Source organism: Camellia sinensis, chromosome 4, assembly GCF_055761805.1.
Source record: "Camellia sinensis isolate YWXY chromosome 4, ASM5576180v1, whole genome shotgun sequence".
NCBI lineage: Eukaryota > Viridiplantae > Streptophyta > Magnoliopsida > Ericales > Theaceae > Camellia > Camellia sinensis.
Window position 1 is genome coordinate 150,127,448 of NC_138964.1, and position 24,272 is coordinate 150,151,719.

The following is a 24,272-nucleotide window of genomic DNA, read 5'->3' on the forward strand; positions in this document are numbered from 1 at the left end:
GTTCCAACTGTGCCAGCTGGGAGCCATTTGCAGCATCCTCCATACACGTGTATGGAGGATCTTCAAAGTTGTTTTTAGCTTCTAAGAGAAGCTTTAGACCTCTTTGTCTATATAGGAGGTCCTCTCCCTCCTTTGGGCTGGTTAGAAAAAACCAGCTGAGATATACACCCATTTCCCCTCCATCTCTCTACTTCAAGCCTTCAAACACCCTTGTTCTTGGTCATTTTACATTACAACCCTTAGCACCACACCTCCATCATCCAGTCCAGCACCTTGGAAGTCATTTGCAGAGGTTGAAAGCTCACCAACTTGGTCCAAAAGCTGCTGGAGGTCGGCTCTTCAAGGGTAAGTGTCTATTTCCCTTAAACTTGTATTTTTTTGCTTCGTTACTTAGCTTCACTTTCAAGTATTTCTGGGCTTTGTCATAAACTAGAAAGTGTCATATTTTGAGCTCCTCTTCAACTTTGTTTCAGGACACTTTGCTGTTTGAGGTCATCTACTTCCCCTTACCCTCTATCTCTCTTTTAGGGCTATTTTTGCATCATACTTTAGCCTTACTTGTAAACATTTTCGAGATTTGTTATAAACTGGAAAAAGCCTTGTTTTGACCTCCTCTTTAGGTTTTCTTGAGGTCACTTTTCTGTTTGGAGTCATCTCCTTTCTTACATGCTTCATTCCTTCATATTTAGGGCTATGCATTAGAGCATTTGCATTGGACTTGTTTTGGCCTCTTAGCCACTGAAATCCAGGGGATTTTCAGTGGCTTTAATGAGTTTTTGAGCTTTGAAATCATAGAGGGTGACCCTCTCACCCCTCATTTTCTTTACTAGCATCATTGGCTTTCCAATGGGGCTCTATTTTGCATGCATTGAAGTCACTTTTTGTGCCCAATTTTGTGGGTGTTAAGGTCTGCCTTAGGTCTGCCCGGGACCCTTTTGATCATATTTTATGTCTATAGTGCATGTGTAGAACAATTCCATTCAAGGCCTTTTGAGGGGGCCTTTCATCGTATGCTTCCTTGACTGATTTCTGGGCCAATTTTGTGAGTTTTAGGACTGTCATAACTCATTTCCAAAGGTGGTTTTGCCATGCTAAGTGTCTATCTTATATGTGCTTAACAACCCCTTGCAAGGCCCTCCAAAGAAGCCCCTCATTTTTGCATGCATTGGCTGCATTTCAGTGATTATTTGGGCATATTTTGGCATGTTTTATTCACTGTTTTTGGCTGGTTTGATGATTTCTCATTCGCTTCATATACATGCCATGTAAACCATGCTTGCTAGCCAATGTTGCATGCTATTTTAGTCCATCATGTTAGCATCTTTTGGCCATGCTTTAAACTGGAAATGTGCATGTTTTGGGACTGCCTTGGTTCTGTCTTTAGACTTCATGATCAAATAATGCTTTCTTTGTATACTTATGGTTCAATGCATTGGACTAGTTTTGAGTTTCGAGGCTTATTCCATGTATCGGGTGCCATATTTCCATATTTCCGGACCATTTAGCATTATGTTTCAGTGCTGAAAATTACATGTTTGAATGCCATGCTTCATCCTTGCCATGCTTTGGTAGAGTGACATTTGATGCCTTAGGTTCGGTCCTCGATATGCATGCATGTGTGCACGCATTTCGGTTGTCTCATTTTCATCTAACGGTTTCTGATGTGAGTGTGGCTGAGGTCCACTCATGTTGGTGTAAGTCCATTATGCATTGTGTATACCTTTTCGTTTCATAGCATTGCGCATGCTAGGTTGTATGTTAGTCGCATGGTGTATGCCATCTCATTTGCATTGTGTTTAGGATAGGAGTTAGTCCGAGCACGGGAAACAAGGAACGTTTCGTACTCCGAGTGACGGAACGTGTCTCAATTCCCTGTCGCCAACACTCCGGATTATCCATGATGGAGTTTAGGTCTTGTTGTGTTTTCATGTGCATTCATTTCATATTGAGTCATGCAATTCGGCTCCTCGGCCATCATGCATCGATATGCGTAATTGGTGGCACGAGGATCGAGGACTACACTCCCTGAAGAGTAGTCATGCATACATATGTGAAATACTTTGCCATGCCCCTTTGTTGCTCTCTGTTGCAGTAAATCAGAAATCAGCGGCCTTCTGGATCGTTGCACAATATTTCGAAAACAATTGCAAACAGAGGCAAACCGGGGCATCGTAATGGATTTCTCCGCAAGGCAACTCGAGCATGCATCATTCACCATTTAGAACAGAGCTGAGGCGGTTTATGGATTTGCGTGTCAATTTACCTGTTTTCCTAGATTAATTTGTTAATTAATTAGGATTTTATATTTATTCGGACTGTACTATTTATTCGGACTGTATTATTCATTCAAACTGTATTATTCTTTCGGACCCTCCGAGCGAGGACACAATTGTGATAAGTGTGCGTGAGTGTGATGTATGTTTTCCAACTCCGCGTCTTTCTCCCTTTTATTTACCAGCTTATGATGGTTAGATTAGGGCATGTTTCAATTAGCATACAGTATGATAGCATGTTTGCATCATTCATCTATATTGCATGCACCGGGCTCGGCGCATCATACTGACTGCATTTGTATTTCAAATTTCAAATTGAATACGTGTTAGCTGTAACATCATCACATGCCATCTTTAGAATAGCCGAGCCTATCTTAGTTGCATTTTGTATGTGTTGCATTAGGCATTCCTGTATAGTTAGGATCATGCATGGATTTCTAACATAGTTTCTGTTTTGGCACGGAGTACTAGGTAAGCTTTTTATGCTTTAGCATCCTTGCATGTGTGTGAGTGACTGCCATGATAGCATGCTTTACCAGGTGGCTAATTGCTTATGTGAAGGTTAGATTATTTGAATTGGAACAATTCATCAATTGTGAGTTTTAAGCCCACTAAATAGTGGCAAATCACCTTATTTTCTAAGCCCACCTGAGGGTGGCAAATCCACGTCTTAGCCTACTTGTGGGTAGCACCATCAAATCATTTTCAAATAAACAAACATGAGATGTTTTGTTCCAATTCAGGTGATCCAGTCTATACTTGTATGTTGTGCGCATCACATAGTAAATTTAGGCTAATAACCGGAATAAGAATACATAATGTTTTCAAAACTAGATATCATGGTTAGTAGAGGCCGATCTTTGATCGGGCGAGCGGGGGTGCTCACGAAGTGACCTTCCCCAATCGTACCCAAGTTCCTGAGCCGAGGCAACTTTGGTGATGACGGACACGTGGCCTTAGGCAACGAGTCAGGGTTTCCTAAATTTCTCAAAATAAAATATTTAGGTGACGACTTTGTATCTGGCAAAGCAGTCCATGTTTGGCACTACTTTCAAAAAAATCTATTTTCAAAAACGATTTGCCGGATTTGGACTCTTTGATGATTTCATCGGTCTTGCATTGCACTCTGTGAGATTAGATACAGGACCGTGACATTGAGTCCTGAGCTGTAGTGAGCCCAATGAACAAAACGGGGGATTCCCCTCAGGGACGTTCGGGGACGTCTACAGACACATTTGATCCTGAATTTTTAATCTTGTTCCAAATAAGGACAATTGAAGATACCATTGTTTAATTTCAAGGGCAAAATCATCAATTTAATAAAATATAAACTCATTTGACAAAAATAAATGTCAAAAAAATATTTTTAATTTTTCAAAAATTATTTTTATCCACCAATGATAAAATTATGTAAAATTGATAAAAACTAATAAAAATTACATGATTAATTTTTAAAAATTAATTTTACACGATCATCATCCAAACACATAATAAAAATTAATTTGGTAAAAAAAATAAACAAATGTCCAAAAGATTTATCAATTTTACGTAATTTTATTTTTAGTGAATAGAAATAATTTTTAAAAATTAAAAAATATTTGTTTCACATTTTGACAAAGTGAATAGAAATAATTTTTAAAAATTAAAAAATATTTGTTTGACATTTATTTTTGTCAAATTAGTTTATATTTTATCAAATAGACGATTTTACCCTTGAAAAATCTAATGATATCTTCAATTGTCCTTATTTGGGACAATATTCAAAATTCAAGAAAAAATGTGTCACAATTAAAAAGTCAGGGACTAAAGTGATAAAAGGTCCAAACTATAGAGACTATTAGTGTAATTCACCCTTTTTTTTTTTCCCAGAACAATAAGGATCTATTAAATTCCCATTTTGCTCTAAAAACTTATTAATCTAATTCCCATATGTGAATAGTTAATTGCAAGGACATGAAAAAAAAATACAGAAATTAATATATACACCTACCATTAGGGGTGTACGCAGTGCGGTTCGAGTGGTTTGAAAGTAAAATTATGAATCGAATTGCGGATTAGCAGATTGGCAAATTGGCAAATTGTGGTTTAAGCAATCTTGGACGGATTGGCGGATTGAAAAATATTCTAATCAATTCTCAAGCCTTTGCATAATATATAACACTAATTTGAAAAATATTCACAAACTAATTTTATATATAACTATTAATTTGTAATAAATTTCACATATTAAATTTCTTTCACACCCATTTTTACTTTGATATTTTATTATAGGTTACAAAATATATATATATATATATATTAACTATAGTGGAGCGGAGCAGTTTCGAAGGCGGATTATAAATTTTAAAGTTTAAACCGCGGTTAGTAGATAAAACGCTACGAATTGATATGAGTCGGTGCGATTTTAATAAATTAGACGATATTTTGCACAAATCCTACCTACCATGGGAGGGAGGAAGGAATTGCCAACAAATTAGGTTTTAGGGCAAGTTACATAAGATATATACACCTACCATGGGAGCAGAGGAAATAATTGTTGGACAATCTTCACTGTAATTAAAATAATTAACTCTGTTTGAGTACTAAACGACAACCAGAATATAAAAGAAAAATAGAAAAGCAGAGAGAATGTTTGATTACAAAAATCAAACTAGAAAAAGAATTAAATAAATAAAAACAGATTTTAATTTGTTACATAAACAAAATTAAAACTCGATTTAAATAAATAATAAAACAGAAAATAAATAAATAACTTACTTGATTAATATCTTGAATATTATTATGATCAAGTCCAGTGTTCGACACTGTGTCCTTAAGACAGATTCGTCCTCTCCATAGTGTTTTCAGAATATGAACGTCTATCTCCCAGGATGAAATGATCAACAACAAATAAATACAGCACTACAATTTATTTGTTCAACGAATATACTAAATGTTTACACTTTTTCTTGTAGAAAAAATAATAGAATAAATGCAGCAAAATGTAGAGATGAATTTGCAGCAAGGAAGAACGAAAATTGTGAATCAATTCATCAAATGAGGACTGCCTATTTATAGATGGATTGGTGGCTGCTGGTTTTGAATTAAACAGGTAGCATACCTGTTCAATTTAAATCAAACATATACAAAAACTGTAGGCACTGTTTGGTTTGAATTTTAAACAATTCATATTTGAATTTAAACAAATTCGGTTTGGATAGATCCGAAACTGTGCAAAATTTCTGAAGAGGTGCAAACCAAAAAATTTGAATTTAGAATTTGAAATAAAAACGGACAGATTTTATTTATAACCAAATAAAATAAAATTCAAATATTTTTTGCCCAAAAAGATTAGTATTGGGCTAGACAAGCCCAACCTAACCTCACACCATGCATCGACGCCCAAGCCCAGCCTAATCGGACGGCGCTGATGGTGCCCGCGTGTGGTGATTTTTGGGTCCAATGGATCTAGCCCATTTTGGCCATAACCTCCCTCTCTACAAAACTTGGGTACCCCTTGGGGCACACCCCAAGTTCCAATCTCATGCCTTATAAACCCATTCAAAACTTCCCACCAAATCAATGTGCGACAAGCCATTTTCCAACCTTAAGGAATTTCCATCAAAACTCCATTTTCATGGAGTACACTTTGGCTTCAATTTTTCATTAACTCGATAATGGTTTTGAGTAACCAAATATACCACGTGAATCACAACGCGACATAGAACGCGTTACCACTTTGACCTGCGAAAATTAACACACGGGACCCACTTAAAAAATAGACCAAACTTAGAAAAAAATTCTAATTTTACCCAAAATTTTTCCAACCATTTCTATCAATAATTGCCAATAATTTAGGGTTTAGGACAAGCTTGAACACTGATACAAAATATGAGTACAAGACAGATACACCTAAGATACATCCATGAAAGGAAAATTAGAAGCTCAAAAATTGTGTATTAATTGATGAGAAGTATTATATGTCCATACTTCTTTACCAATTATTATTTACCATACTCTTTCATATTCTTTAATCATTCAATATAAAATTATAATAACTTACATTTTTCACCAATCATAATATTATGGAGAATCACGTGACCATACTCTAAGAATACCCAATAAGCACTCTAAAAGGAAAATTATAAGCTCAGAAATGGTAAGAATTATGTATTAATTTATGAGTTAATGGTCAATTATTACTTTTTTTAATAAGTTAATATAAAAAATTTATTTCAATATTAAGTCTAAATTATATTTATCACCCTTGTACTTTTTCCCTTTCCTATATTATAAGCAAAAAGTTTACTTGCTTTTTAACTGTCAAACTCCAATTTTTAGTATCATAAGTTTTTTTTAAGCCTCACTTCCTAAAAAGTTATAGGTATAGATATGACAGATATATATATATATATATATATTTCACATTTATAAACATACTTCAATTCCATATATTTTGAAAATTTTAAAGTGATACTTCAAGTTTGGAAAGTTGAAAAAATATTTAAAAAGTTAAAAAAATAAAATCATAAAAATGTTAAAAAAATAAAATAATTATATAAAAAGTCAAAATTTCTCTTTCTTGTTGATGTTTTGTACTTTTTTCGTAAAAAGTCAAAAAATACCTCAAATATACTAATTTTTTTCACTTCATATTTTGGTTAAAATATTAAAAAAAATGTCTAGTCTAATTGATCAAATTATAAAATTGATAAGAATTTATCAAGTCATCCTCATAATTCTAGGGAAGGGGCTATAAATAAGCAAAGTCCAACCGAGTATTATGTCGTTTAAATTTAGTAAAAAAATTTAACAAGTTTTAAAGTATGTTTAAACTAGACTTGTTTATCCAACGAGTAGATTTAAACGAACTTTTAACAAGGCAAGTTAGAGTAGCTTATTTTTTAGGAGAAATTACACCTTAGTCCTATCTTTCAAAAATAATTACAAGTTGATGGAAAAGTTTAACACTTTAATAGTTAAAATTCATAAATTTCACCACTGATTTGAAAACAAATTTCCAACTTCACACTGAATTGTTATTTCGCCTATTTGTTATAATACATATAAATTTAGCGCGACTAGTAGTATGTTGTTCACATTTAATTTAAAATTTTAACGGAATTGTGTTCAAGATTAACCTATCTACATTACAAGTTAATGTTAAACAAACATTTAATGAGTTAAAACACAAGTCAAACTCTAATAGTTTAACTCGTTTAACAACTTAATTATGAGACTCAAAAGTTCAGTTATATATATATATATATATTTTTTTTTTCAGAACTATAGGGACCTATTCAATTCCTAATTTGCTCTAAAAACTTATTAATCTGATTCCCATATGTGAATAGTTAATTGCAAGGACACGAAAAAAAAAAAAAAAGTACAGAAGTTAATATATATATATATATATATACACCTACTATGGGACAGAGGTAGTAATTGCCAATAATTTAGGGTTTAGAACAAGCATGATACAAAATATATTTTATAATTTTAAATATTATATTATATATAAGCTCAAAGAATGGTAAGAATTATGTATTAATTTAAGAATCAATCGCCAACCATACTTCTTCTAAGTAAGTCAATATGAAAATTTCATTTCAATATTAAGTATAAACTATTTGAAACAATAATCCCTATCTAAAAAAAAAAAATTAAGTAATGTTAGGAATACCAACATTTCTACTAAATATTTGACCAAATATCTCACATGCTCACATGTGTAAGTCCTATATCTATGTAAGATATTTGATAAAAATAGTGAGACCTATAACATTTTCAATTGAATAAAACACGGACAACACATCATTTTTTTTAAGGGTATATTACTACACTCATGAAGTTTTGTTTTGATATAGATATCTCCCTAACATTTTAAAAATTATATTTTTTTTTCTTTAAAATTTATAATCTCGTTTCAATTTGCTTCTTTCGTTCATTAACCGTTAAGTTTTTTTTTTTTTTTTTTTTTGGTGAATAAGTCAAATTAACCGTTAAGTTAGTTAACACCATTTGCTAACATCATCAATTAATTTGTTTGCTGGATCGCAACAGTAACATCACCAGCAACCTAGGCCTCTTCTTCAAAATTAATAATCTTTACTCTCTCTCTCTCTCTCTCTCTCTAATTTGTTTGTTATGGAACAATTGCTTTTTTAACTTTATTTGGCTTGAATTTTTAGTAGTAATAGAATTGGAATTTTTTTGTCCCACATGTTTAATGAAATGTTTTAAAGAGTGTCGACCAAAATTGTCGGTGGTAAAAAGAGAGAAATGAGCTATGAAGGGAGAGTGGGATGGAGACTATGGGTAAGTGCATTAAAGTCATTTAAATTTTTCTGTTAGGGGGATTGATCAACAAACTATGACATGCGTATATTACACATTTATAAACATACATCAATTTCATGCATTTTGAAAAAGTTGAAGTAATACTTTAATCTCATTAGCTTTTTATTCACTATTGTTGTGCAAGAATTATTACAATCTCACTTTCAAAATAATTCATGACCTAGAATATCCTAAAAGTATTCGGTACTTCTCAAAATTTTTATTAAAACAAAACAAAACAAAACAAAATTTAATATCTAGCATCGGATACATTTAGAAAGTATTCGATACATATCCACTAATATCAAGGGAATATCAATATATAATACGTATGCAAGTACTAGGTGAGAAAAGAATGATAAAAATATAAGCTCTGTTTGGAATGATTTCCAAACTATACTTCTAACCCCCCATTCCAACTTAATGTTTCAATACCATACTCAAATCACATTTCTACAACAATTACAAAACTCTGCACAAAACCCTGTCTGAGGCGCAATTTTCAATTTTTATTTTTTTTTCAAATTTGATCTAACCGGGCGTCCCACTGGTTGCTCGGCCGGTTAACCGGAACAGTGCAATTTTTTTTCTTTTTTTGGCAATTGACATATGTTAATTTTTATATATTCAAAAAATATATTTTCTGAATTTTTAAAAAAATTTATGTGCTTTAATAGAATTTTGAGTAGTATGTTTAGTTATGAGTTGTAAGTTTTTGTATCAAATATCATATGTCACATCAAAAAGTTTCCACTCAATTCAAAACTCTTTTCAAAACTCTTTCACCAAATAAATTTTTCACACTCAAATCATAATTCTAAAACTCACAAACTCAAAATACAACTCATACTCTCAAATCATATTTACAAAACAATACCAAACGCAACCTTGGTTTCTCAATGAAGAACAGATTTGTACCTCCCAAATAATAAGCATCACTTGCAAGAATTCAAAGAGTAGAGAATGAGAATACAACTAGGGTTAAAAACGTATAATCAAATTAAGAGAATAGCAGTGATAAAGGGTGTAGAATGAGACTACAACTAGGGCTAAAAAAGTCTAATCAAATTAAGACAATAGCAGTGATACCAACTAAATCATGCCATATCAAGAAAAGCTAGAGGGCCAATCTGTTTATATATAATATATATGTAATGGAGAAAAGAAACTGAGAGAGAGAATTAACAACAAAGCACAAGAGTGCAAAAAATCCAACCTCGACTACCAGAAGAATTAGATTGGACATGGTGTTGGGTCTCATGGCATATAGACAACAATTTTCCAGTGTTTGGGCAATGTCAAGTGCATGCTGTCCCAGACAGTTAACGTATCTACATTGGAGAACAATCTGCAGCTGCCCATGAAGGAGACTTCATGGTACAATTGACACAGGGTAAGAGGTGGAGGGTTGGAGCCAATGACCATTATCTTGTAAGTCACTTACTGCCCATCCTCTTTAGAGCACACCGGTTAGACAAATTGCAGGAGTTAGCCATTGCCCACTTTCAAAGAACTGGGACAAAAACAAAACAAACAGAACAAAGTTGACTGGTGTGAAAAATCATTTGAAGAAAATGCACTAGACTTGGCAGATCAAAAAAACTAGTTAACAATCACCCTAAACACATACAGGTAAACACAATAGTAAATGCTTCAGAGCAAATGGAAGGATTTTGAGGGGAAAAAATCTCAATATTTACCATGAAGAGATAGACAAGGAAATGTGATAAGGATCTAAAACTACTCTCAGTTTTCCATGAAGAGATGGAACAAGAAAATGTGAAGAGAAAAATCTCCTCAGTTGAACATTCTCTCCCAAAATGTGGAGAAAACTGAGAGAAACCAAAACGGAATATTCTTTGTAGTATGTGAGTTATCATTTACAACACTGCTATTCATTTTCAAAATTCAAAAAACAGACAGTACTAAAAACTGGTAAGAAAGTTCTCCATGTTATCATTTGCATTTCTCAATCAAGGACAAAAATCTTGCAGATTTCCACCATTTTAAATTTTTAATGATGAAAACCGTCTCAAAATTGCTTTGATATCGTCTACTCTCCGACCGCAGAATCCAGGCATCAGCAAATTTTGAAATCATCCTTGATGCTTTACTTCTAGCATTTCATGTCATAACATGTACTCTTCCTGTTTGGCTAAATCAACCTCATTTCAAGAGTAACTAAACACTAAAATGGTATGTTTGGTTCACTGAAATGAAGTGGAATGGATGATCATTCCATCAAATGTCCATTCCCACATTTGGGTTACCAAAAAATGATAAATATATATATATATATATTGCAAAACAGAATCATCATTTACCATCATTTACCATTATAAGGGAATAGTCATTCCATATTCCCTTAGGAGGCTAAAGAAACACATTCTATTCTATTCCATTCCATTACATTTCATTCCAGTAAACTAAACATTATAAAAAAGACTGACTTTGTATTGAAGAACAGATTGCAGAAAACGAATGCAAACGAGCCAATCTGCAGTATAAGCCAGCTTGAACTTTGAGCATAATCAGATAATGCATGCAAGTAAAACTCACCAGGCCTTGGAGCCTTACACGGGTTGCCAGACTGGGCATAATGCATCCTTACTGCCGCGATGATTGCTTGTACCTAAAGCTCTCAGTATCCCAACCTCCCTCGGGCTCCTTCCTCTTCGTCAACTGCTGGTACATCCTTGCTTGCTCCTCTGCTAGTGCCTGTGAACTGGCAACAGAAAGTTGCCTCGATGCAAGAGGCAAAGTCTCATCTCTGCCTTCTATGTCTCGACTTCCAGGACCAGCATTCAGGTCTAGACCATGTCGGCCCCATTTTCTATTGTTTTCTAAACCAACATTATTGCTACTATCTGTAAGGTTAACAACATAAGGCCTTGAGTACGTAGAGTGTGACACTGTAGCAGCAGGGCCTAATAACTGTGAATTGACAGCTGGAAAGCAAAACCTCCCACCAGATGAGGAGTCAATATAGGTTGTAGATCCACCTGAGAAATTGGCCGAGGGAAGAGAGTAAGTTGCCCCAAAAGGGAAGACAGGATACTGGAAGGGAGTAGATGGGAAGGGCATTGCAGGAGAAGATGACAACACTGAACCACCCCTGTAAACATCTGAACTAAACGGGGTCCCACCAGTAGTGGTCCCCAACATCCTTGGTGGCCCACCTGTTGCAACAATGGAAAAAGGCTGCTCCCCTCTATCGGACAAAATCGATGGGATTGTGCCAGCTGGGTAAGTGTTCCCAGTTGTAAACCACGACGTGAAGGCTCCCATTTCTGCATTATTCATTCTAACAGGTGGCTGGGATTGAATGCTGCTTCTGCCGTGCCGGCTAAATGATGATGGTTCAGCACTTGCTTCATCAAAGACAGGCCCGTCGTTTAGATCAAAGTCCCTCCTTACCTCACACTTAGGAAATCCATCTGATGATGATGATGACTTAACTGGCAGAAGCGAAGCTTCTAGTCTACGACTGCTGCTTGTCAAGTACTGCCCTATATCACTTGCTTCATCAACTTCGTTCAAATCAAGATCAAGACCTCCAGAACTACGAACAGGTGCAGAACCCATCAGAACATTTCGTGCCAAGTTACGACTGCTTATATGGTCAGATGTAGAAGATGTCTCCTGGGCAGAGTTTCGAGAAGCCATGTCATCAAGAATTCTTTCATCAGGTACATTCAAATCAAAATCCAACAGAGGGCGACCACGTTTTCGGGCAGTGGCATCAGGTAGTGGCATCTCCAGAACCTTCCTGGGTTCAGCTGGCCGAAATGCACTGGTAGCAGCAGATCCCTTCCATCCAACTTCTCCTTTACTTCTCAATAGATCCTCTCGAGGAACAAAGGGCCCTTTTGCAGCAGCAGCCACTGTAATGGAAGCGGGAAGGCCACTGGATACTGAAGAAACAGGAAAAGGCAAGGGGTTAACTAAATGAACAGAAGCTGAACATCCAGGGCCTGCCCAATTGATGTGCTCACCGTATTTTCCATCATCAGCAATGAATCCTTCGTTTAAATCAAATTTCAGCTTTGTATGAATATCAGATGCCCCAGCAGTAGGAAAAGAAGAATCATCTGCTGGCATGGATGCACTTTCCTCTGTTTCATCTACTTTCTTGGATCCCTTTGACTTCACATGCTGCTCCACTTCTTGGGCAGAAGATGCAGGTGATGACTCCTTTTGAGGAGCTACACCAGAATTGTGCCCAGGGACCCCTTTACTTTCAACATTTGCCTCTGAGCCCTCACTTTTCTGATCACTAGAAGCTGAACCCGGACCAGCTAAATTTTGTTTTTCATTAGTTGCAGCACTGTTGTTACCATGATCAATTTTTTGTTTTCCAGACTGACTACCTTGACTTCCAGTGTCTCTGTCCATTTCATCAGCTTTTCCACCATTGAGTTCAACACTTCCTGAAGGCATATCTTTACTAGAACCAGAATGATGCAGCAGTTTTTCGTCACTTTTTTCTGAATGCTCTGACTGCACCTTCCCTGGAGATGGTTTCTGCTGCGAACCATCACCACCATTAAATTCTTCAGTCGTGTTATTTTTGTTCCCACCATCAATTTCTACTGATGAACCTTCAACAGCTGCCTTCTCAACTTCTAGACTCGAAAGGACTTTATTGACCTTATCCTCAGTTAACAAAGAACAGCTTCCCTTTGGTTTAGTAGCTTGAATGCCATCAACACTAACAATTGCGACAGTTGTCGTCTTCTCATGAAGAAGTTTACTTTCTTCACCATGTAATACCTTCTCTATTGCATTGGCTGGGGAGACAGCCGACGAAACAGCACCCCTAAGTTTGTCTGATCTTCCATTAATCTCCAGGCATGGTTCTGCAGATGGTTGCAAATCCAAATTGGAAGAATTATATTCATTGCCCTCTCCATTTGGTGTCTGTTCGGGTATGGAAGTAGTTTTTCCATCTCCAGGGAAGTCACCAGAGGCATGCTTAGATAAATGATGAAATCCATCCCTAGAGGATGAAGTACCAGAAATAACTACATGCTTCGTATCAGCAACAGCACCATCAGCAGACTGACTTCGCTCTCGAGTAAGGTTATTTCCATGTGAAGATTTTGATATGTCACCATCGCCCATGCAGGAATCCTCAACCGTAGGGGTGTTTCTCCGTGGAGAATCAGTTGGTGAAATCAAATCGGCCATGGACATTTCTCCAGCTGCTACACTAGCAAGCAGTTTCATTCCAACATCATCTCCAGCTGACATAGATGTATTTGCTTCAGAGTATTTAACACAACTTTCAATAAAGGCATTTATGGAGTTGTAAGAAGCCTCAAGCAGTTTTCCTGACTTCAGTTCATTCCCTGATGATGAGGAGGCAGCTCTTGAGACTTCAACTAATTTTGCAGCCTCTTCCCCAGTCCTACATTGCTCTTCTTCAAGAATGCCATCAGGTGACCCATCACCTTCATCAGAGCCAGTCAATATATCTTTGAAATCATTACTTTGCCATGACTCTGTATTCACATCAGAGGTAGTAGTAACTTGATCAGCATCATTCTGTTCCTTTGAATTACGATCAGATTGATCGTGCTTCTCTGAAAGCACAGGAGAAGAAGCCCTACTGTTCACAATGGAAGGGTCATCGACAGATCCTCCACTGGCACTTTGTGCAGGACTGCGGCCTCTGTTTGGTATCTTAACGATCAGCTTGTGACTATTACCCTCAACAATGGGTACATCAAGCGCCTTTTCACAAGTTAACCCAGACGGAGATAATTTTCCTGAAGCTGAATTTCTGTGCAGTGAAGAACTTCTACTTGACCCAGTTTCCCTTTGAACTCCAGACACAGCAGGCCCAAGGAAACCATTGACTGACCTCCGATGTCGAGAACCACCAGAAATCTTATTCACACTCTTTGACCTTGCAGTAGAACTCCTGGCATCTTCTTTTCCTGAGAAAACTGTATTTTTAGCATGGTCACTTGAACAAGATTGACTGTTGTTGTGAGACTGACTTGAACTGCTGCTCCTCTGCTCCCTTGCAGTAGTTGAAGGGAGATCAGAGGTGCTACCGACTGCTATTCTGTGTTGACCATCTTTGCCTGAAGCAGGTGACGCCGCTGATTTCATTGGCACGGGAGATGAGGAAGCAGATTTGGCAGTGTACTCACCCTGGACAAGCTTAACTAATCCAGTTACAGATGCAGAAAGCTGTGAAACTGAGCTCTTCATGGCAGCCTCAGAAGACCCACTAGGATTTCGGTTCCCACCATGAGAGACTTCAGGAAGACGTGATCTGGAAGGCCACGAAATGACCTGAGTTGAACCAGACTTTGCATCAATAACATTCATTTCAGCCTCAACACGTTTCTTCCATGTATCAACTAAACTTCTTGCTTTCTTCTGAATTTCCAAGTTTCTATGTGATCGTAAATGATTCACTGATTTGCCAATGTTACACGTCTGTAGGGCATAAAGATTCACAGGCAGCTTATCAAGAGCACGAAGCAAAACCAAGAGAAACTCTTCTACAGATTTATCACCATCCTTGGGGCTACCGTCACCAATCTTCCCTTTATGGACATCTTGAAGCCATTCATCTAACACAGGCAAACCTTTGAGTTGCACAAACCGATTAAGGCAATCAAACTTTTCTGTAGCTGCTATCACACTTACAAGCATTGACCGGCTAATTAATTCCATCTTCCTTTCGGCTCTATCCGACTGCATAAGTTGAACCAGTCTCTCAACTCCTGAATCTACAAGCCCACCCTTTTCAGTTATCTTAGAAATCTCAGATTTCAAAATGCTTTCTGGTTTAAACTGACCAGAATCACCATCATCTGTCTTTGAAGAACGTTCCCGTTTGACAGGCTCAGATCCATGATCTGTCCGCTCCCTTTTCTTACCCTTAGCTTGAGAAGGGAAGGAAGTAGCACTCTGTACATTATCGAAACCCTGTTTTAACTGTGACGTTGATGTTGGACCATTTACTGGTTTTGGAGAACGGCCACCAGGTTGCACTGTAGCATGCATCTCTATTTGTGTCTTATGTAACAGCTGGTCTAGTTCTTCCTGTTGCTCCTATAAAAAGAAACCATACGTTATAAATATTTTCAGGGAAAAAAATATATATATATAAATAAATAAATAAATAAGAGAAGAAGAAGAATTAGACAGGAAGAAAAAGAAGAAAAAAAAAACAGAAAACTGAACAACAGATTTATAACTCACATCAATATAATCTTGATCAGTTAACCACCATAAACACTTGTTCGCAATGTCATAAACACGATGGCAGACAAATGAGGATATCCCTAAAGGAAGTTTAACCCCTTTGGGAAGGAATGCAACTTTACACGGATGGAGTAATGATGCAGCAGGAATCTCATCCTTGTGAAAGGAATCGAAGACTTCGTTCGGCACAGCGTCCAGCAGGATGCCCTTGCCAAGCTTCACACTTCAGCAGGCCGATAAAGCCAATTCACACCTAACGATAGATTCTTTTCTTTGTTAAATTTCAACCAACGGGTTTTCCTAATGAAAGGCGGGGAATCCTGGGGCAGTTTGAAAAAAGCACAGTCGCCAACACTAACCTTGCAACTGTCCTACAAACCAAAGTGTATCTCAGTTAACCATGAAATAAGTAAAACAGACAAACAGAAATTGAATCTAAGCAATATGTATACACAATCATTGTTGGTAAATACAAGTACAATAAAAATTTGGGATGCAAATAAAATAAGAAAAGGGCAAAGAAAGATTAACGTGACCATAAACAGCACTATCATCAATTCACATCACTTTTTATAAGTAAAATATTTTATAAACTATGGCATCAAAGGGGGTGCTACCTGTGTACACTATAGGAAAAACAAAACAAAAGACCAAAATCATATTCATACATCATATCTTTGGTCAATAGACTGTCCAAAAATTGGTTCCACCACCAATCAACTTCATTTCAGAACCAACTATACAAAATTCTTCCACTCCATCAAAAGTCCTCTTAACATCAAAGCTAGAGGCAAAAAAAAAAAAAAAATGAAGCGTTTATAGCCACCATACATAGAAACACTTCACCATCATAACAAATATTAAGCCCAATGATGCCGATTCTTTGAATTCACACCATTTTGGCTCAATTCTAAATATCATTCAAAATTGACATTTAGCATGCTATCTTGGTCCTCGCTCATCAGTACAATGGCCGTACTGTTAGATTATACTAATTCATACCTGCCATTCAGTTATATAGGTACACATGTATACATGTAGATATATACATACGGATGTACATAATGACCCCACAAACAATGAAGACTAAAAAAGTATGAAGTAATAATTTTAATGCACAAAACAAAATCCACAATGACGGTTGCAGAAAAGAACAAAACATAATGGCATAAGAAAAATTGAGGGAGCACTTGCTTGTAGAAAAATCAAACATTTAAAGTAAGTAATTCAACATCCCCCCCCCCCTCCTCTCTCTCTCTCTCTCTCTCTCTCTCTCACACACACACACACACACACACACACACAAGCAAGCAAACACGGAGAGAGGAAACGCGGACAGAACTTTGGAGAATTTTGTAAAATACAAATCTAAATGGGAAGAAGTGGAACAAATCCCCAGAGATAGGGTTGCCATGCGTGGGTCGCCCCCTTCTACCCCTTTCTAGACCTGCAACAACAATAACAAAAAAAAGAAAAAATATATATAAATATATATTATATATACATACATTTCTCTAACCTTGTGTCAAAAAATTCTCCAATTTCAGTTGGATAAGAAAGATGCGATCCATTCTATTTTCCATTGCACATCATCGGCCACGTTGCCAACAAGCAGCACAGGAAACAATTATATGATTGATTCAGAAAATTAGTAAACAATCATATTCCAAACCTAATTTAATCCCAAAAGAAAATGAAGAAAAAAGATGAAAAACTAGACATGTTACCCATGTAGGGTTGAAATTGTAATGAATGATGCATAATTTTCACACACACTACAATAATTCATACTTGAATGATAATGTTTTATTTTAAATATGACCACTAGACACAAAAGTGACTACAGATTTTTGTATGGAAGTTGCGTCACATTCACTCTCCTTTAAATAACTTCCATATCACCTAAAATTTGGCAGGTAATCACTCTCAAGTCTCAACTGCTTTAATTGTGAACTATATGGTAACTGCTTGAAACCTCTCTCAACTATTTCAATTGTGAACTATTAGAATTGTTAGATTTTCAAGCACACGTAACATATATGCGCACCCCCTTGTTTGGTAGGAACTCGGCTGAAATAGTTTCTTTATTTGGAAGGAACTGGACTAAAATAGATCAATTGTGTAAAGAAAGAAATTTCAGAATAGTGGCTCCAGCATTGCAAGGTGGGCTGGGAGTTTAAAACATATGTGGTTCTTTGCTTTCACTTATTTAGTGCAAGCAGGGGTTGCCTAAATCAGATTCACATTTGCTTTTAGTGGTGACATTTAGAGTTAAGGAATAGAACTACTATTGCCATTACAATGCATGTGAGAAGATACAATAGAAACTATATCAGAAAAATGGGGCTGCTAACTTTCAAGAACAAAAAAAAAGAAAATATCTATGATTCCTCCATTTGCAGATCTTCAAATGGGAGTGAGAGATGTCACTGCATGGTTTTGTTTAGCTTTCAATGGACTTCAATCAGTCTACTTGTTTAGATAAACATGGTTCATCTCTTGGGTCTCTCTTTTTTTCTTTTTTTCCTTTTTTGGTAAGAAAATAATTTGAAGCAAAAAGCATATACAAAAAAATAAAAAGTTAACTCCCCTATATATCTATACCTCTATTATCATAATCTTACGATTTGCAATTCGATTTGTGATTTTTCAAAAATCGATACGAATCTATGAGTGAATCTATTTTGAGATAGAATCTATGGAATCGCAGGATTCACGGTTTAATTCACTTCTTACAATTGAAGCAATTTTTAAAACCATTGTGTCCAACAGATTTTGACCCATTTTTAACTTCCTTTCTTTTTCTTTTTTTCTTCTTTTGAATATGACATAATACAACTTCTAAGAGTGTTTAATAAATATTTATGATTTATTGTTATTTTAGTGTAAAAGAGTTTTTAATAGGATCCAATCAGATCCCGCTAGATCCATTATGTTCATCATCTTTTTTTTCTCATCTTTTTTCCTTCAAAAAATGTCAATACATCTTTTAAAGATGCTTAAAGTTGAAAAGCATACACCCATGAATTATTTATTGTTATTTTAGTGAAAGTTATTTTAGTGAAAGAAATATGGTTCAATATTATATTGGTGAGATCAGTCAGAAACAATCACTGTGTTTGGTTGTGGTTTTTTGAATATGGTTTTTTGAAAATTTTATACAACTTGTTTGGTTATTCTAAAAAATGAGTTATGTTTTCAAAAAAATAAATGAGATATGGCTTTAGTAGAATAGGTACATATAGGTAGGCTTTGAAAATGAGATAGGTAGACTTTAGTAGAATAAGTACATATATGTATGTATATATATATATTTAAAAAATCTGAGAAAATGTTTTGATGTGATTTTTTTGTACTTTTTTAATTGTTTCAATCATTAATTTAGAGGGAAATTTGAAATTGTAATGATATATTTTTTTGAAAACCAAACAAGCATTTTTTTTCAAAAAATAGTTTTCAAATCATTTTTTCAAAAAAAATTTCAAAAAACGGCAACCAAGCACACTGAATGATTCCATAACTTTTTTTAAAAAAAATTAAGCAATAATGATCATGGTTGTTAAAATCGCGATCCGGATCGTAGGATCGTCAATCCTACAATCCTACTTTGCCAAAACGATCCAGATTGTTGTAGGATCGATGTTATAACAGGATCGTGTAGGATCGCATGGGATCGTGTAGGATCGTATGGGATCGTATAAGATCGTAGGTAGGATCGCAAGTAGGATCGTAGATTTTATAATTTTTCACCTTATTTTTAATATGTACCATTTTAATTTTTATTTTTATCTTTTTTTTTAATAGAAAGTAGGATCTTACGATCCTCGATCCGATCCTACGATCCGATCCACCAGACCCTCTCACCGATCCTACTTAGGATCCCGATTTTAACAATCTTGATAACGATACACCTCTTTTAAAGTGTTTTAGGTTTCAAAATGAAATATTTGACTTAATTCTTTCTTCATAGTACACTCCATATAGAGTTCTTAGTCCATTTTTTTATGTCAAGAGAGATTATACTTTGATTGTTGAATAATTATATAATTTGATGGATTTGCATCCACATCGCTTGATATGAAGCCAATGCCTCCCCAATTAGATGGTGTAATCATATCCTTATATTATAATATATGCCAAAATCAATTTAAATCATTCTTTTTCAAATATACAATTGTATAACATTATTATTTTCATAGTTTGTATTAAGTCCTAAAGATTCTCGATTCGATTTGATTCACAAAATTAAGATTTTGATTCATGACACAATTCTCGATTTGACATCTATGATCTATACATACATACAACTCCTTAAAAAAGTCAACAAAAACCCAAAAAGGAATAATGAAATGTCTCCCTAAACCTAAAATATAGAAAAAGAATTTTCAGCGTGAAACCAAACTCTCTACATTCCCAAAAAATGAATTGTTCCTCTGATTCCACAAGCGCCTCATAATGCAAAGAGGAATACCTCCCACACCTTCCTCCAATTTCCCCTCAAACACCTCTACTCCAAGAAGGGAAAAAAAAAAGAAACAGATCAAGCCAAAGGTCCCAAAAACTAAAAATACCATGCTACACACACAATCATAGCTTGGATCTCTCTCTTTTCCTAAAACATTCTCCATAATACTTTAAACACATTGACGCTAATCGAATATTTTTTATGGTTGAAATATGCATCACACAAGTGGGCTACATAGAAAGTTGCAGTTGATCTTTTCTTCAATCAGGATTGCATAGCTAGCAACTCTCCTTCTATGAAGTACAGGTAATTTGAAAATGTTGCCGTACTTGTGCCGGGCACTGTTACTTGTACCGATAAAGCTATATGCGTACCGGGTACTTTTCATACATTCTTTGGCAACTAGGTACTCCATGGGTACGGGATTGATACATTAAGAGTACACCAAGTTATAGGACATTAGTGGAGATGCGTTTAATTTATTAAAGAGTTCTGATTTACTTGAAATTGCAAATCCTTTATTTGATGTGCTAGAGATAAAAGATGGATTATTCAATAATGAAATTGATGGAAGTAAAAATTGAAATTTCAAGTTTTCCAATTTTACTTAACTTACTTTTGGAATGAAACTTTATTTTGTAATTTCTCCTATTTAGAGGTATTAAAATAACTTATAGACTTTGCCTTGGTATTGGTATTGTTGAACTATGATTTCTTTTTTGGTTTTGTAATTTCCCTTTTAGTTTTGGTATTGAACTTTGATTTGTAAATTGAATCTCAAACTATAAATTACAAAAAATAAAAAATTTATTGATGTACCCCCTACTGTACACATCCTATTTTTTAAAAATCTTGCCGTATCAGCGTACCCATATCATGCCCGTACCCATATCCGTAACCACACATGTGCTTCATATACCACCACCTTGTGGACTAATGACATCTAGAGGCCTCCTCATTGCAGTAGTTCCTGCAATTGAGTTTTCAAGATCCACCAAAGGTGTGCTCACCCAAATTTCTACACTAATAGGTTGTCCACCCTAAAAACTGAAAAACAAAAAGCAATTGAAACATGATGCTACTTAATTTTCCAGATCATTTGGTGAGACCATGGTGGGACAACAGATATTAGTATCCCATAATATTGCACATACATTCAAGCATTACAGATAAAATAAAGAACATTCTAATAGTAACTAACAACATTCTCACATCTAGTATTATTCTTCATAAGAGAACAACCACTTGAGGCTTGTCACTGTCGTCACATGTTAGGTGAGATGACATTTCACGTAGTAGCACAAGCCATTTTTTGATTTTATATATATACATATATATATTGTTGAAGTTTGAACAGTGAGGAAAATTATAAATTAGTAATCTTGATTACTATGAGAATGGAATAAATTAAGGTTCAACATATGCAAAACGATACATAGAGAAAACAATATACACCAAGTTCACCAAAAAGTGGAACATAAACAGAGGGGTTTACAAAAATGTAAACATATGTGCGTAAAAAGCATAAATATTGCTTTTACTTTGGCTGCATCCTAGAATAGTAAACACCATATTAAGGATAACTTTACATATTTGGTAGCAAGACACCCTGCCTAACCCGGCATCCACAGTTGGCACAAGCCATGAGGGCTCAACAATTGCCAAGCCCACCTCTGCAATTGACTTTCAGGCTCAAGAAAGAGAACAGTAAATGGCATAATGCAGTTCACCAGATGTGTTTAGCAAGAGGCACAAGATTGTTTACGAGACCAAAGAGTTGGTCTACTGAGAGATCACTTTAAACCATTTAGTTTGTCAATTGAGCAAAATGGCAAATGAAATTCAATCATACAAGCATCATAACATGCACCAGTTAAATTCTAAGTCTACTAACACTAAGTATATGGTCAAAGCTCTATTTTCCCATCATCTCTACACATAAGATACATACAGAACAAAGAAGTTATTGGGAAAAAAAATGTGCATGGTATAAAATATTGAAGCAGTGTGTCTATATACTGTTATCCAGATCACAGATGCTGAAAGATTGCAAAATTTTTCCCCTTTTTTCCTTTTTCTTTTGAACTACTAGAAATATATATATATATATATATATATATTAAATGGGAAGTTAAAGTTCTATGATCCACATCCCTTTTTGGGTGTGTACCATATGCCCCAATTACAACTTTTATGGTCTCTGGTTATGACCGTAATAGTTATGACTTGGTTATGACTCGTGCTATTAGTTATGACTCATTGTGATTTTGGTTATTATGACATTATTTTGGTTATGATTCCAAAGTGTTTGGTTATAATTTTTTTTTAATTACTTTAATTATGACTCAAAAGGATCTAATTATGACAAGGGTTTGTACCATAGCATGACCCATATTAAATTATCAAATTTCAAATGTAAATTTTTTTTTTAAATTGTCAAAACCGCAAATGCATACTACTGATACAAGATGTTGCATTTGAATGTACTACAGAGTACACAAAAAATTGTGCCCCTAACTCAAACCAATACTATAATACTACAAAATTAAAATATTCTACGTCACTAATCAACAATTCCAACTTTGCTTAACCTGCAAAATTTCATTGCTCTGACATGTTTACTGCTTATTTCCAAATTGTCCCGGAGGCAGATAACTATATTCCTTGGCATTCTCATACACAACCTAAAAGCCTTCAGTACCAAACAAATTGATTATCTAGTTGGGATTTGTTCCCGTTTCATATCATTCAAATAAACCAAAACCAAACTATAAGTAGCTTAAGCTAATTCACTAAGGCCATGTTTGATTGGGGGGTTTGGGAAAGGGGATTGGATTAGCAATCTGTAGGACCCACTTAAATCATGTTCCTTTGTAGACAAATGGCATGGGATTGCTAATCCCATGGGACTTTCAATCCCTCCCATATTGGAAGCTAAAATACCATTTTGCAAAACCAACAGAGTTACCTTGTATGTTTACAAGGACTTTTACGCAATTTGCAGTTTTTTTTTTTTTTTTTTTTTTTAATTAAGACAAACAAACACACTCTATCTTATAGCTCTAACCTAATACAACCACACTAATAACTCCATCATCACTCAATCTCACCGTAATCATAATCTCATCCAACCTAATTTGTTTGAACAAATGTGGCCTAATCACGTCAATTTTATAAAATCCCTACAAAAGAAGCTTTTAAAAAAAATGAAGTACAGACAACAATTCAGAGCAAATCAATAAGAAGTGATACTGAAACAATTGAAAGACCCACCAAGTGAATACCTTGAAGAAGGAATTAGCTGTAGACGTTGCAGAATCACCGGCTACAGTCGTGGGGTTCGACCACATGTGCTGACTCCGTTTCCTATTTTCACCTTCCCTTCCATGCATAATACCCTTGCATCTTCTCCAACATTAGCTAGCTCCCCAACGAGAACCATCAATCCCAAACCCTAATTCCAACAATAACAAAAACCCTAGAATTCACCAATTCGCGCAGCGAAAAGCCTCAGATCGCCTCCAAACCCTCGTCTGCCTTATCGGAATCACAAAAACCCTAATTCCAATTCGGTATCGATCTAATTCGAACTCAGAACCCTAGAATTTCAGATCCCAGAGAGAGAGAGAGCCGCCTTACCACGATCTAGAGAGAGAAACAGAGCAATGGAGAGAGAGAGAGAGAACGTGGAAAGAGGAAAGAGGAAAGGTGTACTTGGTACTTGGGGAAGAGTAGACCGGGCGGGGCGGGCAGTTCGGGCAGAGGGAATGATAGAATTACCTGCGGGGAATAAGATATGGTGAGGTGTATAAAGTGACTGGACTACAAAGGAATAGTGGCTTGCCTTGACTCATCGGTGGTTGAGTTTGACTTCGAATTTTATAATTTGAAAACTTTTATTTGCTGATTTTGGGACAAATCCCATGTAATATTCCAATCTAATTTTTACTCTTAAAATAGGAAAATTAGGATGATATTTGGTTTGATTT

General features: G+C 35.5%; 1 pseudogene across 1 annotated transcript; it reads right to left on the minus strand.

Moving 5' to 3' along the window:
• Positions 1–9,674: 9,674 nt before the first annotated feature.
• On the minus strand, positions 9,675–23,973 carry LOC114300254 (uncharacterized; annotated as a pseudogene). The gene is made up of 5 exons (XR_014327658.1): positions 23,557–23,973; positions 15,816–16,184; positions 12,587–15,665; positions 11,151–12,505; positions 9,675–10,104 (listed from the first exon to the last, which is right to left on the minus strand). The product of XR_014327658.1 is annotated as an uncharacterized LOC114300254 (transcript).
• Positions 23,974–24,272: the final 299 nt, after the last annotated feature.